The sequence below is a fragment of the Lepeophtheirus salmonis genome, chromosome 11 (genome assembly GCF_016086655.4).
Source record: "Lepeophtheirus salmonis chromosome 11, UVic_Lsal_1.4, whole genome shotgun sequence".
Classification (NCBI taxonomy): Eukaryota; Metazoa; Arthropoda; class Copepoda; order Siphonostomatoida; family Caligidae; genus Lepeophtheirus; species Lepeophtheirus salmonis.
This window is the reverse complement of record NC_052141.2, coordinates 21,638,737-21,645,273: the sequence shown is the minus strand read 5'-3', so window position 1 is coordinate 21,645,273 and position 6,537 is coordinate 21,638,737. Positions and strand designations below refer to the sequence as shown.

The 6,537-nt window shown below is 36.9% G+C and overlaps 1 pseudogene; it reads left to right on the top strand.

The window, feature by feature from the left end:
- Positions 1-3,381: 3,381 nt before the first annotated feature.
- The window catches only part of LOC121125885 (dehydrogenase/reductase SDR family member 1-like), a 5,011-nt pseudogene continuing 1,855 nt past the window's right edge, over positions 3,382-6,537 (top strand).

Sequence of the window (6,537 nt, the reverse complement as noted above, 5' to 3'; positions counted from 1 at the left end):
TCATTGAGAATGAATTCCCTTTACTTGGTTAAAACGTACCACTCTAGTATAATACTCCACTGAACAGAAGGAGTGAGTTCCTTAGTAATACAGGGATTACTTCTGCAATCCAAAATATATGAGACAGGACTCCCGTGTTGAATAACTATTTCCTATCACATAGAACAAGGTGGATATTCTCTGGAAGATATTTCAAACGTAATTATCTCTGTCCTCCGATCCCTGCATTCATTGCATTAAAAGTCGTTCCTAAAAAAATGATTAGGTAATCTTTCATTTTTTGGGATCGTCAAGAGAAAGCCCCTTCCTCAAGGTTCTAACAGCTCGGTATTAGTGATGGCACGGAAACTGCAGATCCAAACGTCATTTTGATGAACCCATTCACTGACACACGCCGAAATAGTTGAGGTACAGACTAGGGACGTCCTGTATTTTTATAAATATGTCCCGAGAAGATCCAAAGAAGATAGTTTGTTATTTTTGCACACAGGAATTGGAGGCCTCTTTTATATTTATTCAGCCAATGTATAAAAATTACCCCAATCTTAAGGATGATGGAGTAATAAATCTGGAGAAACTTTCATATGAGAATGAGTCTCCTGGATTGCCCAATTGTAGCATCTTCACGGTATAAGGATAGGTGGATGATTGAGTGGCTCATCTCTAAAATACAATATATAAAATACGCTGTGAAGCACATGAATCAAGAACTCCCTTCTTGTGATTACGTTTCTTAAGCAGTATTAATCCTGGGGTCCCTCTCCATCGAAGGGAATTACTGATAACTGATAAGTTAAATAGAATATGAATATAGAGTGTTTACTATCGGTTATATTTCAAATTTTATATTCACTAATTTTTAATTTTTGTTTTTATAATTATTATTTAGACTTAGTCTTTTTTTGGCTTAATAAAAAAAAATAATGACTGTAAAATCTTTAGAATTATTCTTGAGTTTATTTTATGAGTAGAAGTATCCTAATATATAAGTACTCTCCTGCAACGCAGTGAGGAAGTATTTGCTTTATTTGGGATCAGACGGCAAACTCGCAGTCTTGCTGCCGCTTCCCGAACCATTAAGGAACCCCACATAGTATCCCGAAATACTCTCAGGTTAAATAGTTGAAGTGCTAGGCTAAAATACAGTTTAAAGACTAACGCCGTACAATTTATAGGTAGCAAGAACCTTTTCAAATATGCAAGAATACACCCTTGATCAGTGGTAGTGTAGGTGAACTGCTGGGCCTGAGAAAAGTTAAATTTCTTTGCCCCCCACTTCCACGAAAATCAGGAAACCCATCTGATATCCCAAAATACACCCAGAGACCCAGGTTGTCAGGTGAAGTATTGGACCTCAAGGCAGTACAAACTAAGTACCAAGAACTCCTTCCAATTTCCAATATGCAAGAATATACCGCTGCTCAGGGGTTGGAGCTGGTGGTCCCTGAGGTATGTTAAATTCTTCCACTGCCACTTCCTTGAGCATCAAAACCCCTTATAATATCAAAAATACACCTTGGCCCTTAGGATGTACAGGCATTGTGCTAAAAAATGCTATTTTAAGGCCGTCATGACCCCTAAGACCAAAATTTGAAAATTTTTATCAAAGTACATCCATTGGTTTGGCCGTGATTGAGGTACAAACACACACACACACAGATCTTCACATTTAATATATAGATTGTTTTTCGATAAAACGAATGCATATTTAAGTAAATACATAATATACTAAACTTTTTTTCTATATTCTTTATTCTTTACTCGAGCCTCTCAAAATACATAAAATATGTAAGACTTGAGTAAAGATAATACATAGAATACCTATCTTTAAACAAAAGTAAGCTAGAACGATTTCTCAAAATTGAGTGTGATTTCCTTTATACAGGGTGTCCACGATAAATTAGAACTACTTTAAACTTCATCCAGATCCATAATGTGGATATTCGAGGATAAATCATACTAATATAGAAGGTTGTGTGAACAATACACTATAACTTCCACCATAATTATTTTGACAACAAACAATAGTCATCATGGAACAAGCAAGGAGAGAAACCATCCTCGAATTGGCTTGCACAGGACACAAGCCCTCTGCTATCTACAAGCTTCTTAACTACCCCAAGACCACGGTGTACCGGGTCTTCAATGCCTGGGATGTTGAGGGGAAGGTCTGCCGCAAGGCCCACAACATGAGAAATTGACCGAATCCGCACTCCCCGCTTCTTGAGGCACCCGAAAGTCCATCAAGGCTTCGTCGGGGACTTCCTTGTCCAGGTTGGCCAATAAACGTGGAGTGAGCAAACAGCTGGTCTCCAAGGCTGTGAATGAGGACCTCGGGCACAGGTCATACCAAATGGCCAAACAAAAATCCTCACGGCATCCATGAAGGCCACCAGGCTCACCAACGGTAAGCGTCTCCTAAATGACCTGAAGAGCCATAGAGTAAGAATTATCTTCTTCTCCGACAAGAAGAACTGGACTGTCGACAGAAGCTACAACGTCCAGAATGACAGGTGGCTTGCCAAGGAGAGAGAAGAGGTCCCTGTGGTCTTCACCACAAAGTTCCCGGCCTCTGTGATGACCCTGGGTATCCTCTGCAGCACCGGTGAGGTGATGCCTCCTTTCTTCTTCAATCCCAAGGAAAGGGTTAACTCGATAAGGTACTGCGAAGTCATGGAGGAGTTGGTCATACCCTGGATGAAGGATCGGCCGCTGGGAGGGAGTTCATATTCCAACAAGACTCAGTGCCCGCACACATCGCCATGAGGACCACTAACCTCTTCAACTCCCACGACATCACTTTCTGGGATCGCAACACCTGGCCCTCCAACTCACCCGACCTCAATCCGTGGGATTACTACTGGTAGGGGAAGTTGGAGAGGGAGGTGTGCAAGGTCAGCCACAAGAGCATTGCAGCCCTGAAGGGCTCCATTACGAGTGAGTGGAATGCTGTCGATTCCGCGGAAGTCATCAGGGCATGCAAATCCTTTAGGGGCAGGATGGAGAAGATGGTGGCTGCTGAGGGAGGACATGTTGAATAAATTTATTGTTTAATATGATGTCTAACTTTTTCATATTAACAAATACACTCCAAATTCCATTTTTATTAAGCAGGTTGAATTTTAAGATAGTTCCAATTTATCGTGGACACCCACCCTGTATTCTCATACGAATTATCGTGAATTTCAATCAACAAGGATTATTCATATGTACCCCTGAGTGTGTCACAAATTGCAATTAAAGTAGCCATAATCAGAACTCTACAATTGTTAAAATGACCTGTTAGCTAACAAGGGCAGTAAATTTGGTTTTTTTTACTATACCAGAATAGTACGAATCATAACTTGCACAAAATTAGTGTAGAAGTACTTTTGTTGGGAAATGAGGTAAGTTTTGTGACGTTGACACAAGTTAATACCCATGATTGCAACCCAAAATTGTCTGTATGTATGTGGTATTCAAGATGCAGTATTATGTAGCCAAGCGGTCTAGACTAAGCCCCCCCCAAAGGGGGTCGTGGTGGTCGAGCCCTGGCCATAATTGATCACCATAACAAAAAATGAAAAATGGACAGATTTTATTTATTATATGATTTGCCAGTAGGTACAAATAAACCAAAAATGAACGTGGTAATCCTGATAATTTGAAAACTATTTTGAGAGGTGAGAGTATTAGCTGTCATGACCAAGATGACTATATATAGGGTGTGTCGATAATAAACCTTCAACGCAGTCTGGTTGACGTTAGCAGATATATTTTGCTAAGATTAGTGTCTTTTTCTAGAGGAACTAGGTGTATTTCTGCATCGGCAACCTGTAACTATCCATCAGATCTCCATTTTTTTATATGGTTATTTGAAACTTGATGTTGTTGCCTATTTTTCATTAAAAACAAAATATTTTGTCTTCAAATAATTTGTTTTATCGAATTTCCACCTAAATTGTATCCTCTGTGACGTCATCAAAATGCTCACAACAAAGAAATCTCTTATCGACACAGCTTATATATCGTTACCTTGGTCATGAAACTTCATTAGATCAGCTGCAAGAAGCCATGAAAGGAAAAAAAAAAAAAAAAAAAAAAAACCCACTCCTTATTCAGCAAGGATAAGAAGGATGAAATAACTCTGTTGACCATCGTCAGTTCTACTCAGAGTCCAACAAGGACCTTAGACTTATCAATCCCGAGCAAACCTTTATTGTGGACGATGGTTATGGGTACACACAGACTTTTCCGTCTCAAAAAATAAATAATAATGATTATAGTTTCAGAAAATAAATTTAATATGTTCCTAAAAACTGATGGATTTATTGCTTCTGTTGACTCTCTTTTTTTTTCTTGTATATGAAAGATCACACAAAAAGGTTTTCAATAAGCATGGTTAAGATTTGATCAATTATTTACTACATTTTTTTTTTAGATTGACATTTTTAAGCATCTGTGAATTATAAAAGTTTAATTTTAGTAAAAATTTTTATAGTATTAAGGGTCCATCCCGTATGTAAAAAAAAAAAAGAAGATTTGAATGCCCTAATTAACATTATTTAATAGTGTCCTATCTCTTGATTTCAGTTCTGCGAATATTTCTTATATTTATTATACAAAAAAATGAAAAATATTTTAAGCGCTATCAATGTTTTTAACATACATATATAAAAATGAATTGTAATGGTATGAAATAATTGATTAGAGTGATATTTGTTTGACAGGAGATAAAGAAGGATAAATACTCTTGACATATGGATGGATGTAAAATTAATGAATATATATTTTCAAACTAAACTCACATTATTTTAAAAATATACAACTTTTACTAATTCCTTAAAAACGTACATATAATATTCATTATACGAACATACATATAGGTACTGGGTGGTCTATTGAAATTTGAACACGCACTATTTTTTTTTTTTCACATAAAGACTTTATTCGTTTAGAGAAGTTACATACATAAATAAACATTTTAGTTTACAATTAAACCCCTAAACTAAAGTCATTGCAACAGTTAATTAGCACGGTGAGTCAAACGATAATTAAACTACTCTGTAGTAGTTTATCACATTTCATAAAAATCTTCAATAAAATTAGTAAAATGATCAGGTAGGAAACAAATGAATAAAAATTATCAAAATCATACAACTAAAAAAAAACGTAGGATGGAGACAAAAAAGACAACAATTAAGCATTGGATGTACTAAACTTTTTAAAACGTCTGTGGATGTGTATGAGACGGCAAAGGAACTTCATATTGTCCTTCGAACCATATGGGTAGTAGCGTATCAAATCCCCCGTGTACTTCCACGTTAGATTAGAAGAATACGGAATTTTAATGACAAAGACAGAGTATCTTGCAACAGTTGAAATAAAAATAGCTCTATATTCTTCATTTTGGATAGGGACGCCTTCTGTCAGCTTCTCTACTATCCTACTTCTACAGCTCGAGAGAGCCAACTCTATGGCACGAGTTTTTGTATGAACCCTCGACACATTTGTAGTGAATAAAAGAATAGCAGTCACGAATTTATCACTTATTCCTGCTATGTTAAGCAATACGAATGGCTTCAGTGTATGTAGTGAAGGACATATGTTGTGCCGCTAAAGATGGAGATAATTCCACCAAGTGATCATTTATAAAATCTGTTCCCAGCATAACCCGTGATACATCGGGCGTGAGGAAATAGTAGCTCGCCACTCAGTCTCTGGATGTCTTGAAAGGTCAATTAGAACTTTTTGATAGACTTTAGGTAGTATTCTTGAGAGCAAAGATAATCCTCCACTCATAAGAGATCTAGGTCGTTTGATTGAGGGTAAATAGATCCTATGGAAAAACATATTAAGCCAGGAGTCTTCTTCTTCAATTGCTCTCTCAACGAGCCAGGGAATAGATGTTGCCTTATATAGGATATAAGGAATAATTAAGAAATTATATAGGTCGATCCTCTTTTGAAGATTGAAACTTCTCCATTGGTAAATGGAAGAACACACAAACTTTTTTTAGGAATGTCCAGTTTGAATGAGAGGCACCTTTTGAATCCCATACAATTCCCAATATCTCCACTATGTCCTTAATTGAGCAGTTGCCAATTTGAATAGCCTTACTTGGGATCCAATTACCAATAGGAAGAACAATCGTCTTTTTATAGTTGATTTTCAAGCCGTACCTCATTTCATACTTCTTGAAATAGTTCAGAATTACTTCAATTCGTCTAGTTAATTATGCCTCAGAGTTATCTTCTAACATCAATGTGACGTTTTCGGCATATATATCAATTATATGTCTCGAGGTCCCAAAATCCACCCCAACCCCCTTAAATTTCTGTATAATGGAATCTTCATGGTCTTTTAGTGCAGCGACGAATAATAAGGGGGCTGAAGGGCTACCTTGACGGCAGCCCTTTCTTAAAGTAATTGGGTCGCTTTCTCCCTCACCTATCGAAATAGTTGATGTTCCATTGAATAAAATCGCTCTAATAGGATTAAAGTATTCTTTTGGAAGAAATCTTTTAACTGCTTTCAAAATATGACTGTGTAGACAAA